Source organism: Thunnus albacares, chromosome 23 (genome assembly GCF_914725855.1).
Source record: "Thunnus albacares chromosome 23, fThuAlb1.1, whole genome shotgun sequence".
NCBI lineage: Eukaryota > Metazoa > Chordata > Actinopteri > Scombriformes > Scombridae > Thunnus > Thunnus albacares.
Genome location: NC_058128.1, coordinates 20,340,275 through 20,355,235, shown reverse-complemented (window position 1 = coordinate 20,355,235; position 14,961 = coordinate 20,340,275). Strand labels below are relative to the sequence as shown.

Here is a 14,961-nt window from a genome sequence, read left to right as displayed (position 1 = left end):
GGTGACGTTAGATTAGTTGTATTAGTAACTGGCAACCTGGTGCCATTAGCTATGGATATTACTAAAGCCATGTTAGAGGTGCCAGTAGCTATTGATGTTACTAAAGTGATGTTATATTAGTTGTAGTGGTAACTTGCAACCTGGTGTAAGTGACGGTAGGCATTAGTTGTATTAATAACTTGCAACCCAGTGCAGGTAATGGCAGACGTAACTAGGGTGATGATAGATCAGTTTTAGTTATAGGCAACTGGATGCATGTAACAATAGAAGTTAATGAAGTTACGTTAGATTAGTTCTATTAGTAACTTGCAACCCTGTACATATAACGGCAGACATTACTGAAATGACATTTGGTTAGTTGTATTATTAACTTGCAACCTGGTGCACATAACAATGGACGTTACTGATGTGATGTTAGATTAGTTGTAATAGTATTTGGCAACCCAGTGTGTGTAATGGTGGACATTACTGAAGGGACTCTAGATTAGTTGTATAGTAACTTGCAATCCCAATGTACGTAACGGTAGACGTTACTGAAGTGACATTAGATTAGTTGTATTGGTAATTTGCTGGCAACCCGTTTGTATTAATAACTGGCAGCCCTGTGCATGTAAAGGCAGGCATTACTTAAGTGACGTCAGTGAGAATGACCGGGTAATTGGCACCCCGGTGTCTATAGTGGAAATGCCAGGATGTTTCTAAAGTGTGGCGAGAATAACTGACTTTTCTCTTCTAAAATGAAACTGATGGAGAATAGAATGAGAAAGTGGCAAACCGGTGCCACTCACAGAAACCAGAGGTTAATGGGGGCAGGAATAATTCAAGCCTGGTATCCCGCTGCCAGTAATGGCTTTAGGTTTATCAGGTAAGAAAAGAGTTGTTGAGGTGAATGAGGGATGATGAAAACCTGGCATCCCAGTGCCAATGGTTTGTTTACTGGGAAGTTTGTGAAGAGTGAGGAACTTGAAGCTGCTGGAAAAGTTTTGGCGATGTTTGCTGCACAGGGGGAGATACAACCTGGCCCCCACCAGGGGCTGCTGATGATGCAGACTGTGGCTGTGGAGGCAGTGGGGCTCTGTGATGTCCCACTTTCCAACTATGGCAGTGATTCGCTCTGGCGAGGAAGCCGGAAGTGCGGGAGACTCGGTGATCATTGTTGTCACTGAGTGGAGATGAAATACTCTGGCTTTATTGTCACTGTGGTCGATGGGAATGTCTTAAAATAATTGTTGGATGCGGGCGACAGTTCAGTTTCAGATGTCAGGCTCCGTTTGTGGATGTAAAGATTTGCCGAATCAAGAGGAGGGTGCACCATGGGTTCACCATGGTGGCTACTATCCCAGACTGTAGAGAGGCAGCTGATGAGGAGAGAGTTGAAGCCGCGTGCCCTCGCGTCTTTGCCTGTTGCGTCCATGGTTTGCTCGCTGACAGAGGAAAGGAGGTCTGAGATCTACCAGGACATGGAGAGTCATGTTAAGGGAGCTTGAATGGAGGTGCCTCCGAGGCCAGTACGCAAACCACTGAGCACAGCAGGTCCGCTGGGGTGCTTGGCTGTGGTCTGCCTGCTGTGTTGTGGCTGGAGGAGAACCAGTTTCAAATAAATCATCCAATTTGGACGGGTTAACATGCAGTTTGTGATCCAAGGTGAGTTGACTTTTTGGAATCGAGATTTCGGTGTTTGTCCAAGTTTAGATAATGCAATCATGCGATTAGGCGGGAAGTACGGTTTGTCTATTGAGAAATCTGAGACAAAACGGCTAATAGCTGGTGGCAGCTTGAGTTTGTTTCTGGAGTGACTGCGAGAAGTTAGACTTACGCCTGGGACACACTGGATGCGTGAACCTCAGCAGCACACGTGCTTCGCTGAACTGCTGTGTCTCTCACGCTTGTAGTGTCCACACTGGGAGCGTGTCTGCTGCGGCGTTTCTGCCATTGGCAGATCTATCTTTCTATCGTGTTCCCTGTCTATTTCTGCTGAGAACCGTGCGCATCACGCGGCCAAAATAGATGAGACCTCGAATCTCTAGATGAAGCAACGCAGCAGCCTCGTGTGAGACGCGCACAATGTGGCTGCTCTAACCTGTTAACATGGGCGCCGAAATGAAAAGCAAGAGGTTCCACGACACACACGCGCTGCTCACGCATACAGTGTGTCCCAGGGGTTAGACTGCATGCATGTGAAGTGCAGAACACAAGAGTGAAAGAGGAGGAAAGGGGTAAGTGCTACTTATAGGAATACCGGAAGTGGCGTAGTTGAGGGGTGGTCCTGCTCCTGAAACTTTGCTGGATAAGCTTCAAATAACCACAAGAGCACTGTTACAAAATAGGTGTGATTTTAGATGAATACATTATGTACCTTGTATCACATATCTTTTTTACAGCTTCTCGCCCTTCAATAAAAGTTAAAGCAGACCCACTGAATTATTTTTTAACTATAAGTACAATTTCTCACTGTTTGCACCTCTACCGTTACCCTTACATCACCATTGTATGGGTCTTAGTGTCCCCTTGCTACAATAGCAAATGGTGTGTGAGTGTGAGCTGTGAAAATCTACATCGTCTAATGTAAATTCAAATTCAGTCAACAGTTGCAGTCACATTCAGGTCTTAGACTTAACCTGTTATAATGTCACTCAAATATATAATAATCACTTCTTAAAACCCATTTTTACAGACTTGCTTCTATGTAATGTTGTCTTTAGATCATCTTTCTTTTAAACTTCTTTTTTTTTACTTTTCATCTTTCTTTTAAACTTTTTATCATCTCTTTATTGTCTTTCTTTGCCTTTGGCCACCATCTTTTTAAGGTCAGATCTGTTATTGTCTTCTGTTTCATGTCTTTGCTTTGCATTGTACTGCTTTTGCTTTGTCTGTCAAAGCACTTTGTAAACTTTGTTTTTAAAAAGTGCTATATAAATTAAAGCTGCAAGCAGCGTTGAACAGGCCTTCACGCCCTTGCACACGTCGGGCCGCAGTGCAATCGAAGGGCTTCTGTGACGGGCATGTAGATGTCTTCAGACCCAGGCTGTTTTCAGACAGTGCGAGAAGGAGATAAACATCACTTCCTTTGTCCTCTATTTTGCCCGCTGTTGGGGATAAAATTTCGTAGGGGGCGCTATTCAGCCAGTTTGCATCACTGATGGAATATCATGTACACGTGTTCAGGCCGGGAGTCTTATCAACCATGTAAAGTTTGGTGCAGATTGGAGCATTTACAATAAAGTTATAGCAACTTCCTCTGTCATGGCGAAACATCAAATCTCAATTGTGTGAGGATGAGAATTTTCTGCAGGGTGAGACATGGCTGTCTTGCTCACACCTGTGTCATAAAAATCATGCAAGTTTTGTGCCCATTCACTTGAATTTCAATTAGTAAATTGAAAACCCTTGATGATTTTGTGTGTAAAACAAATTAATTACCTGATTTTCATCAAGTCTATTTTTAGGAATGTAAAGACTTTTAACTTGGGATGCACGACATTAGATTTTTGCCGATATCCGATATGCTGATATTTCCAACTCATTGTGGCCGATTGCCGATGCCGATATATGCACATATTTTTACCAGCTGGCTGAGGAGGCTGTTATGCATGCAAGCATAGATTATAGTATGATCAAGAAAGACAATATATGAAGGAAGAACTTAGGAAGACTGGAGTTCAGTAGCTCAGCATTAAAGTTCTTCCCTCATATAGGCTATAGTCTTTCTTGATCATTAGTACAATATATGATTGCATGTATAATAGTCTCCTCAGCCAAGTGGAAAAATATGTGCATATATCAACATCGGCAACTGGCAAAAATGGCAGTCAAAAAGTGATCATCTTAAATAATCATGATCTCAATATTGAACAAAAATAATTGTGATTATGATTTTTGCCATAATTGAGCACCCCTAAAAACAACATAAATTTTGATTTATATACACACACACACACACACACACACACACACAGAGTTTAAATATGTATGTGATAAATTGTATGTATGTAATGAATTGTTTTCTTTAAGAAACTGTTACTTGAACATTTTTCAGTGTGCTCCTAAAGCTATATATGGGCTCCTAATTTCTTTCATTTAGGAGCACATGTACTCTTTGAAAAAAAAAGTAAGGATTGAACACTGCTGTCAGATGTGTAGAAACACTAAGTAACTGGAGTGTGGCGCAGTCCAAAGGCTTCTGTCACAGGCATGTAGATGTTTTCAGACCTGGGCTGACAGGTCTGACTTTACCCATCTCCCCCCGCTCCCATCTCTCTCTCTCCCTCTCAGCTGGAGAGAAGGATTTCAGAGTACTCTTCTTGTGAAATATCCTCATAAATCCCATGACTTTGGCCAAATCTTACATTAAAAATCACATTTTTTTGTAGGAATTTTCATCGCGAATCCATTGACACAGGTTTGAAAGTGGTCGGACTTATAGTTTAGACGTAAGACAACTCAGATTGGCACAAAGTCCATGCCCAGAGATTGCCTCCCCATTGGTTTACATTGTAAGGTGCAATGTGTCACTCTAACTTTCGAGGCTTACAAAATCTAAACCGTTCAAGTTATTACAAAGTTTTTAATAACTTTTGTTCAGCACAGTCTGATAAGTCATGTATTAAAGTCTGAAGCTGATACCATTAACGCCCTAGGAGGAGATAGCATTTATTCAAGGTCCAAAATTGGCACAAAGTCGTACTTTGAAAATGAGATTGCGGACTTCCTGTTGGATTTAGGTCAGGGGTGTCAGCATATGATTTGTAGGGCTTGATGAGACGAATAATTGAGTTTTGGTTTGATCTCTCTACGACATTCCTACAGGCCGTGGCAGCCGTTTTAGATACATAGGTGGCGCTCTCGAGCACATTTTGGCACCTAAGCTTCTGGGAACCAAGAAAACGTTTGGAGATGATCAGTTTGAGAGTCTTTTGACACACAATACTAACCAGTTTCTCTCTGTGAGCCCACCCCTCTGTTTATCACAAATAATTATGAATTATGAAATCAAAATATTGTTAACCTTAATCAATAATTCGGGCACCAACTGTTGGATCTGTGAGCAACACAGTTGATTATTTGCAATAATTATCAATTATCAAAGATAATTAACTAATTATAACAATTAATAGAATTATTAATATGAACTAACAAATACGGGGCACCACCCGGAAACCGGGACCAATAACTGAACAAGGTAGTCTCATAAATGGGAGTTCACCTAGAATGTTAATATCTGAGAAATAAACATTCAAGGGTGAACGAAGAAGGGTTGAATTCGAGCTCTGAAGCCCTTGGACTGCGCACCACCCCAGTTACTTAGTGTTTCTATACATCTGACAGCAGTGTTCAACCCTTACTTTTTTTACCACATATAACTTTAGGAGCACACTGAAAAATGTTCAAGTAACAGTTTCTTAAAGAAAACAATTCATTACATACATATTTACAGTTTATCACATACATATTTAAACTCTCTCTGTGTGTGTGTGTGTGTGTGTGTGTGTGTGTGTGTGTGTGTATGTATGTAATTCAAAATTTATGTTGTTTTTAGGGGTGCTTGATTATGGCAAAAATCATAATCACGATTATTTTTGTTCAATATTGAGATCATGATTATTTAACATGATCACTTTTTGACTTAATTTTTGCCAATTGCTGATGTTGATATATGCACATATTTTTTCCCTCTTGGCTGAGGAGACTATTACACATGTAATCATATATTGTACTAATGATCAAGAAAGAGTATAGCCTATATGAGGGCAGAACTCAGGAAGACTGGAGTTCCGGAGCTCAGCAATAAAACTTTAATGGACCTGCCATGAGGGTGGAGCAGCAGTTTTTTTTTTTAGTTTATTAGACAGACAGGATTAATGTGTAGGATTTAATCATTGGTTAGTAGTCCGAAGCAAAGGGTGGCAGTAATGCACCTAATATGCTGGTTGCTGTTGGGCCTCAAACCACAAGGTCACACAGAGAAGGCCTACATGTAACCTGTGAGACTTGACCACGAGGTGCTTTTTATTTTGTTTCCGCCGAGACAAAGGCATAGCGCCAAAATGCTGCTTACAGACAATGGGAGTCCATTGCAAACTCCATTTCCAAGGATGCTTTGCGATTTTCACACCTCAGCAGGGAATAGTCAACATACAGTCCCTCATTGACGGAGACGCTCCTGCACAGTGGAGCGTCCTGATGACGCAGCCATGACATCACCGCCCCCTTAAAAACTGAGCACGCCCTGAGACACATGTCTTTCCCATGTCACTGAACTAGGGGTAACTTCTGTTCCTGTATGAGTTAGCTTGACTAAAGGGGGTACCCCACGCACATGTTTTCCTCTCATTGAAGACTCCCCTCGCCGGACGAGACGAGACTTCGCCCGTGTTCACCCGAACACATTCCTGGATCCGAGAGAGACCGCTGCTGCAACCAGTGTCCTCAAATTCCCTTGAAAAGGAAGAAACAAAATTACATCAGGAAAACGTGGAACGTCTCTTCCCCGCTCGTCTTCACCGAGTTGACTTTGCTGTTCTCTCTGCGACGCCATTGAGAGCCAGCTGCCGTGATTTTCGCTGACCGTGTGAGAACGGTCACCCTCTGCATCTGAGCCAAGGACAAAGTTGGACAGAAAGACGGATTACACACACACACCCTGCTCGCTTTCTGAAGCGACCAAGTAAGAGGCATGAGTCTGGGCAGAGGCAGTGTTAGTTGTGTGTTCTTTTCAGCATCAGTTGCTGTTGTTTTGCATTTAGCGTTTTAGCTTTATTGCTATTGTTCTTGTTGGGTGAGTTGACGGACCGCCGAGTCCATTTTTCTCTGTTTACACTTAGGAGTATTTTAAGTGTGCTGCCTGTTAGTTGTGTTCACCACACTAGACTATTTTGGGTTTGTCCCGCTCGGGACTACTGCTGTGTTTGTGCCACGGTGAGTGAGAAAGTAAATTGCTTTGTCAATCAGAAACCAGACAATGTGCGTCACAGACAGCTGTCCATACGTGCGTTCTCTGTGGACAAAGGAACCGCTTCTCTTCCTCTCACGATTGCTTTCCCTCCTCCCTCTCTTGCAACTAACACACACACTCACACGTGCGCACAGATACACGCACCGACATCTTTTTGCACATCTGATGGTGGGATAACGTCGGACAAAGCAAAGCTTTGTCTTTCCTTATCCGCCATCTGCTTTTCACGGAATTGGGTGAGTGCAAGACACTGACCACCAGGCGGCGCCATCTTGCTTTTGTCTAGCCAAGACACCGCCGTACTCGGGTCTCGCATGACATGACTTCCTCCCACAGTCACGTCCGCGTCGCAGACCAACGACGTCATCACGTCCCAATGTTGCCAACTGCTGTTATAAACCGAAAAGAGGAGAGTAAAACATTTTTCCAAACAGAGTGGTACATCCTGTCAGCCGTGGGATTTCCTATCTGTGCAACTGAACACAGCAGCTCCTCTATGGACTATTTCTCCATGATGGTCCCGGTGTTTCTTCTGCAGGTTTCACTTCACTCAGCTGGCCGACAGACCCACTGGTTTTTCCCACTTTAACCTGAATAACAAACCGGGGCTCGGTGGTACGGTTGGATCCAAACAGAGAGCCGGGGCTAGCTGAGAGTCGAGCGGAGGCTAACTGGTTGTGCTTCTTTCTGGTCATGCTGCAGCTTACGCTCCGCTATCCTTAGGAGCGTCACCACTTTCTGTATCCATTGTTTAAACTTTAAATCCCTCTAGCGTTTCATATAGTGTTAGGGTTGTAATTTGTAGTCACACAGTGTGCAAGTAAATTATCTCTCCACTTCACACATATCTATTTTTAGGGGCAAATGCGAGTGAAATATTCACACTGTAGAGCCCAGTGACAGTACACATTTCAATCAAACTTTGACCAGATCATGTGCGTTAAGTTTTTACTTTTCTAAAAATAGACGATTAAATATAGGAAATTAATTTGTTTTACACACAAACTCATCAATTTACTAATTGAAATTCAAGTGACCGGGCTCAAAACTTGCACAGTTTTGATGACACAGGTGTGAGCAACTCAGCCTTATATGACAAACATCATCTGATTCACATGAAGTTTTCAAGGTGTGCTCTACAGTTGATATACAGCGACATGATGTTCACTTAATGGGTGTTTTCTAGCACCATATAGTGAACTCAGGAAATGATAATTAAATCCTTCATGCAATGTTAGATAACAGTGAAAAACTAAAGTTACACGTCTTTGTCCAGCAAGTACTCGTAACAATGTACATTTAAACATATGCCACATAGAAGTGCAATCAAACTGGCTGAATAGCACCCCCGACGAAATCGCAGCAAAGCAGCCCCAGCAGCCCCAGCAGCAGGTAAGATAGTGGGCAAAGGAAGTGATGTTTATTTCCTTCTTGCACTGTCTGAAAACAGCTCGGGTCTGACGACCTCTACATGCCCGTGACAGAAACCCTTTGACTGCGCCGCGACCCGACGTGCGCAAAGGCGCGAGGGCCCGTTCAACGCTGCTTGCAGCTTTAATTATTATTATTATTATTATCATTATTATTATTATTATTATTGTTATACAGGTTAACTAACCAGGAAAGAATTCCTCAGTAGGTGTGGTGTGGGTGGCAATCTTGGGCCTGAGGCGACAGCCCATATGTGGAGTATTAAACAGACAAAAATACATATCAAAAAAACACCAGAATTTTTAGGTGTCTGTGGACATGTTTGTAAAAATGTTGACTTGTATGACTTGTACTTGTTGAATGTATGACTTAATGACATAATTGATTCATAAGCTTGTTTGGGTACTCAGCCCCTTGAGAGGCTGTAAATATGTTTGTCTTTTGGACGCATAGCGGATGCTGAATATTTGCCAGATGTAAACAAATATAGTTAACAGTCAAATTCAAAGTCTGAGTTTCAGATTCCAGGTTGTTTACTTTTATCTGAAAGAGTACAGCCATGATGAGAGAGAGGTCTGATAATATGTTTGATCTAATGTACTGTATTCTTGAATGTATCATTTAGGATAGAGTTAATTTAAGGAAGTGTTCTGCAGACATACAGCAAAGAGATGAAATAATTTCATTCACACGCACATCTTTTTATGCACAGTTCAGGGTTTCAGACATTGAAAAATCCAAATAAAGTGTTAGTGCAGAAACGTGCCAGGAACAAACATAAAGAAGTGAGAGTTCAGTTTATTTCAGCTTTAGTTTGCACTTTAGTTAAACCAGGACACATATAAAAGTTTTGAGATACTTTAGCTTCCCATTGAGGGAAGGCTTAGTAAAGTTAAACATACAATATAGGAATATCCAAACATCATTTGGTTCACAAACAAAAGAAATTTGTGAGCTTATGTTATGTTGGCAAACCTAGACATTTTTTTTCTACAAAAATTTATTTTGCCAAAAACAATTTGTGGGAAATGTAATCACTTATTACATAAGGAGGCAGGCTTTCTGCTGCAAGTTAAAGCAATTAAACTTGTTAAAACTCTGAAAATGGTTAGCATTTAGTTTTCATGATGTCATGATGAATTGAAACTTCAAATGTCATCAAATACATGTATACTTAAATACATTTAAGCAAATCATGTATCTTACCTTAGCAAAGATTCAGTTCGAGGAAACACAATAAACTCAGACTGATCCTGGAGTGTACTTTGCTGGTTTGCAGGAAATCTGTTTTCTTATCTTGACATCGGGTAAGGATTCCTCTTTTTGTCACAACAGTTGCCTTAGTGGTTTTGATTTTCATCAAACTGCCCCTCTGTACTTATCCCCAGCCACTGTTTACTTCCCCCTGGCCTATTCATGTATGAGTATTCTGTTGATCTTTACTTGCTCACCACATGCCCTCAGACTTCTCCACTGGTCCATGTCACCTGACTCCTAAATACATAAATAGTAATCCGGTTTCACCTCTTATCAGTCTAGAAGAGTGCACTCAATAGAGTGCAGATCTCTGCCAGGCGTGTCTGGCGCCATGTGGGTGGAGAACAGGAAGTGCAGGGCAGGCTGCGTTTATTCATGCGAGTAGTGGAATGAAGGAGAGACGATATGCAGGTTACATTATCAAGGTGTAACCTCAGTAGACAGGCTATTTGGAAACAAACCTCAGAGACAATGTCCATACTGTATAAACAATAAACAGTACGATAAGTCCAAACTTTTCAGTTTAAACATTTTTATTTATTTAGAACATCTTGTTGTAACAAAAGCAGGGATTTATTAATCTCCCACCGCAGTGAAAGAGCAGCAATGTTAAACAATACAACAGTGTTTGTGTTCTCTCTCTCTGTTCAGGTCGATTTGGGTTGGGTCTGGCTGCTTGGGTCCTCCTCTGGTCGGGTCTCTCTATTTTGAAAATTAATTTATGCACATCGAGTTCAGGTAGATTGAAATGACTTTCATGTTTTTGTGTTGAGAAATGTTAAAGAGGACCTATTATGCTCATTTCAGCAGTAATTTTTTATTTTTGGACTCCACTAGAGTAGCTCTGCATGATTCAAAGCACTGGCCCCTGCTGCTCCTGAACCCTCCCATGGCCCCAGACCACCAGTTTAAAATTCTGTTCATTAATTTGTTTTTGTAATTTGTATTTTCGTTTGGTTTTTGAAAAGGTTTATTTTTTGAATCACAGATTACAGATCTTTAAAATTGTTTTGTTCAGTCATGGAGTAACAGGTAAAATCAGCAGGGTATTAATTGTTGAAAGTATGGAAACCTGATCATTGTATTCTCAAAAATGTTAAAGAATATTTCTTATATATTGTTCAAAAATTAAATAATTAATTTTAATCATGTAAAGACTCATTAACACAGTTATCAGGTCTTGATCAGCTCTCCAAGGTGCAGATCCGGCTGCTGGCAGCAGCTAGAATCTGTGCATATTTATTTCCTTCTTTAGTTTAATCATTGTTTTCACCTTTTTTTTATTTATTTCCTTCTTTAGTTTAATCATTGTTTTCACCTCATTTATTTCCTCATGTGTTCCTCATGTCATCATGTATTGATGCAGCAAGAAAGTCAATCTGTGTCTGATCCGTTGTTGTCCGTCTGGCTACATGTATTACTACGATTTGGTCAAATAATCAGACAATTTTCTCTGCTCTGATGGGCGCAAGTGCATTTGCTATTTAAACAACGTGGGCGCTGGACTGGAAAATGACAACTGCGTTGGTCTTAAACTAACAAAGACACTTGCGTCGCGCTTGGCACTGCTTTGTGCCGTGCGTAAGGTAGGGCTCATAATGTGTAATCTCAGTTTAAATTATGATAAAAAAATGTATGAAGCTTTAGACGGAAGATCAATGAATAATTTTCTCTGTCACTCATGATGTGATTGTTCGCAATGATTGAACATTTCGATTACAGTTTTCATGTCAGTTTGGAGATTATATTAATATGAGTGAGCAGGATTGTGATGCCTCCGCAAACTAAATGTAATTTGAAAGTGAGTATTTTAAATAGGCTGCCTATAATCTGTACGTGTTTCAACAGCATTTCAGTGACTGTTTAAATTTACTACATTTGTTAAAATACTTGAAAAAAAGTCAATAAATGCTGTTGAGCCAAGATCCAAATAGATGTCTGAAACTCTGAGTTTTCCATCTCAGGGTTCATTGACTCAGAGTTCAGGGTTGGGATCATAGTTTGTTAAAACTGCTGTCTGGAATAGACCCCTGAAGTATATCCTCCTGGTCAGCAGGTGTGGTGGAAAACTGCCTTCCCATGATGAATGTGCCAGTGAGAGTGCAAAGATAGCATTATGCCAATAAGAGACAGTTCCCAGGAAGTTAGCAAGACGGCTAATCTGTGTTATAGCATTTTGGTTTTCTGTGTGAAATGATTAAAGGCCGCCAGGTCCATTTTTAGTGAAAAAAAAAGAAAAAGAAAAGAAAAAGGTGGAAGATGCTGAGACAGTAATTTTTAAGATAAGTCACACTTGTATTATCACCAAAGCGTCAAGGTCACTTATGAACCTCAGAAATAATGACCAGATGGTTGAATATAATGAAAAATGAGGTGGAGACTAGAAAATAAGCTCCACGATAGGAGGAGTTATGAAAAGTATATAATATGAGGTTTTATGATTTTGCATCAGGTTTTTTTTATTGTCCCGGGACAAAGAAGCCTTGGTTTGCTCTGTATCTCTTTATGCACAGTAAACCTATTCACATTGAACTCTACCAGCTTCCAGTGTATTTTTTGACTTTTTCTCTTATAAGTTTTGAGTTTAATACTAAGTTGTGGGTGACCTGAAGATTCATTTGAAGATTTTTCCACGACACAGGGAAGTCTGTTTTCTTTGTTTGATATTGGGTAATGATTCTTTTTGGTGCCTTTTCTACTTAACCACTCACATAGGCCACTCCTCAAACATGGTGCTTTTCTTTTTGTCACAACAATTGCCTCAGTGGTCTTGATTTTCCTTAATCTGCTCCTCTGTCCTCATCTCCAGTCAGGGGCAGAGCCAAACGTTGTAAACATTCAGGGCTTAGCCCAAACCTTTTTTTAGTTAGTCAATCTCTGGACATGTCAGTCACATCCTTGTTAGTTTCACTTTATGACTGCTGTTCCTCTTTGTTAAACATGATTTTTTGTTCCTAAAAAGAATGGAAAAAGTTTGCAGATATACAACTTTGTAGCTTTCTTAGCTCTTTGATATTACTCTCATATTCATACAATAAAGTCACTTTTTTTGTAGTGTTTAGAGGAGGAAATAATAATTTCCATCCTATCTTTGGCGTTTAAATGAAATGGTGGGTGTTCTGAAACTAACACAGAAAAAGTATACTGACACACAAAGTTGGGCTTCTCTTACCAATAATTTAGGATTAAAGTGCCTCAAATTATTTCTTGTGGAAAATTCATCTAATGCCTGGAATAAGTAAGCTAAGCAATTTTTATCACACTTTTCTTACTTGTGTGGCTGTAAAAATGTATAAAATCACATTACTCTTCCTTCAAATTTCCAAGTCACAGCTATGCCACACTTTGAAGGCAAAGCCCTACTGCCTAAAAATTACGCTTTAACTCTGTTAGTCAGAGGGGAGGAAGTTTTTACTGGAACCTACAATAAAAGGGGGTCAAGGTGGGTTTAGTAACAAAAATATGTAGGTCAAAGGTTACTGAATGACCGTGATAGTATTTTGACATCTGCTTGCTTAGTAATATGAGATCTATCTAACTCGCAGGCCTTGTTGTGTTGTCATGGGGATCTTTTGAAACATTTAAAGGGAGTGTGGTTTAATGTTCAGGCTAATAGGTGTGAGGCTGAGGACTTTCATGGCAAATAATACAGAATGTACACAGTGCTTTTCCAATGATACTAAGAGTAAACATCAAAAAGCATACAGAAAACGTGCATCATAAACTGTGAATCAAGTACATAAAGACTTGAATTTTCATTATCTGACAGATCCTTTTCTGTATATTTGACTTTCAGACATGATGGGCATTGGCAACTATGGCTAACAAATGCTAATAAAGATGGATGAGAAAACCTCCAATCAAGAAAATACTGATTTATTTTTGTTAATGAAGATTTATTTCATATTTTTTATTATTTGTTTTTTAAGCTGAAATTTGAATCTCATCATGTGTATCATGTTATTCCTATTTCTATACTTGTATACTGCCACTAGATGTCACTGTTCCTACATTTGTATGATTTTTCTAAAACATTAGCAGTGAGGTTTCTCACAGGTGATCCTGTGATAAACCTACATTCAAATATAACAAAACATCTAACATTCAAATATAATAAAACATTTAATTTAACAGTCTGATTTAACAAATCATCACATTTCAAGCAGAGTTCATTGCAAGTCACAAGCTTCAGATGTTGTGACTGTACTGATCACCTAACAATTCCTGCTCATAGACAATTCTAGTTCATAGCTAACCCACCTTTAATTTTCACACTGCATATAGCCTCTATATGTTTACTCATGACTAATGTTTTGTCTTAACTTACAACCCTTAAAAACGGTGAACTGTATTTTTAGCTGACTTTAACAATATTTTTCTTTGATTAAGTAATAGTTTTAGGTGGCTACATTGCCCAACACTAACAAAATAAATTAATAAATAAAACAAACACCCTTAAGGTACCGCATAGAAGTTTGAGAGCACACATTGCTCTACACTGCACATAACACAGTACACATGCCAGTTACAGTTACAAACTTAAAGTTTATTAAATGCATTTAATAGATTCAACAAATGAATGATGGAAACGTGAAAGAAGATTTGTAGGTTAATAGTTTACAATATAATCATTTTTGTTATTATGACTTTCACTTCACAAAAGTAGACAAAACACAGACTTTTAAAACAAAATAATAAATTATGGCTCTGCGCAATATTGTATGGAAAGACACGTCATGAGAATATTAACAAGTACCTCCTGTATTAGCGGTAGGGCATTGCTTCCTCCGGCTATCAGCTTCTGCAGATTAGAGGTCTGCAAGCCTGTTTGGTCCCAGCGGGTCCCAACACACTGAGTTGATTCAGGTCAGGCTTGCACCAATTTTTTTTTTTATTAGATCAGGCTCGGGTCGGACTCAGGCTCATTTAACTCCTCTCCTTTCACTGTGCCCATACACAGATGTATATGTGCATACATTATATGATAGTTGACCATGCAGAAAATCAGGGAGAAGTTGGAGCATTGTTCTTCATTTTCTGTAAATTTAAATTAAAGAAAGGTAGGCCATAAATCTCTATTTACTTATTTGCTGCTGGATTACGTAGCTTTGTTTTATTCTCTACTGCATGCTTATGCTTATCTGTAATAGACAGTCGATATAATATTTGTGGGCATGATTGTCAGTGGCACTGGTTGTTATGTTTGAGGCCTATAATAAGTTTATTTCAAAAGTTTGATTAAATAAAGTATTACATTTTGCATTAATAATGCTTCATGTTTCTACGACAATGCAGACAAAATATGTGTGGCTCAACAGAGT

At 39.7% G+C, this 14,961-nt stretch overlaps 1 protein-coding gene across 1 annotated transcript in view; it reads right to left on the bottom strand.

Annotated features, from left to right (window-relative positions):
• The window catches only part of LOC122975285 (NXPE family member 3-like), a 55,825-nt gene extending 45,985 nt beyond the window's left edge, over window positions 1–9,840 (bottom strand). The window contains exon 1 of the mRNA XM_044343635.1: window positions 9,590–9,840. The gene's annotated coding sequence lies outside the window, so the exon portion shown is untranslated. The remainder of the gene's footprint in view (window positions 1–9,589) is intronic.
• Between the last annotated feature and the right edge of the window lie 5,121 nt (window positions 9,841–14,961).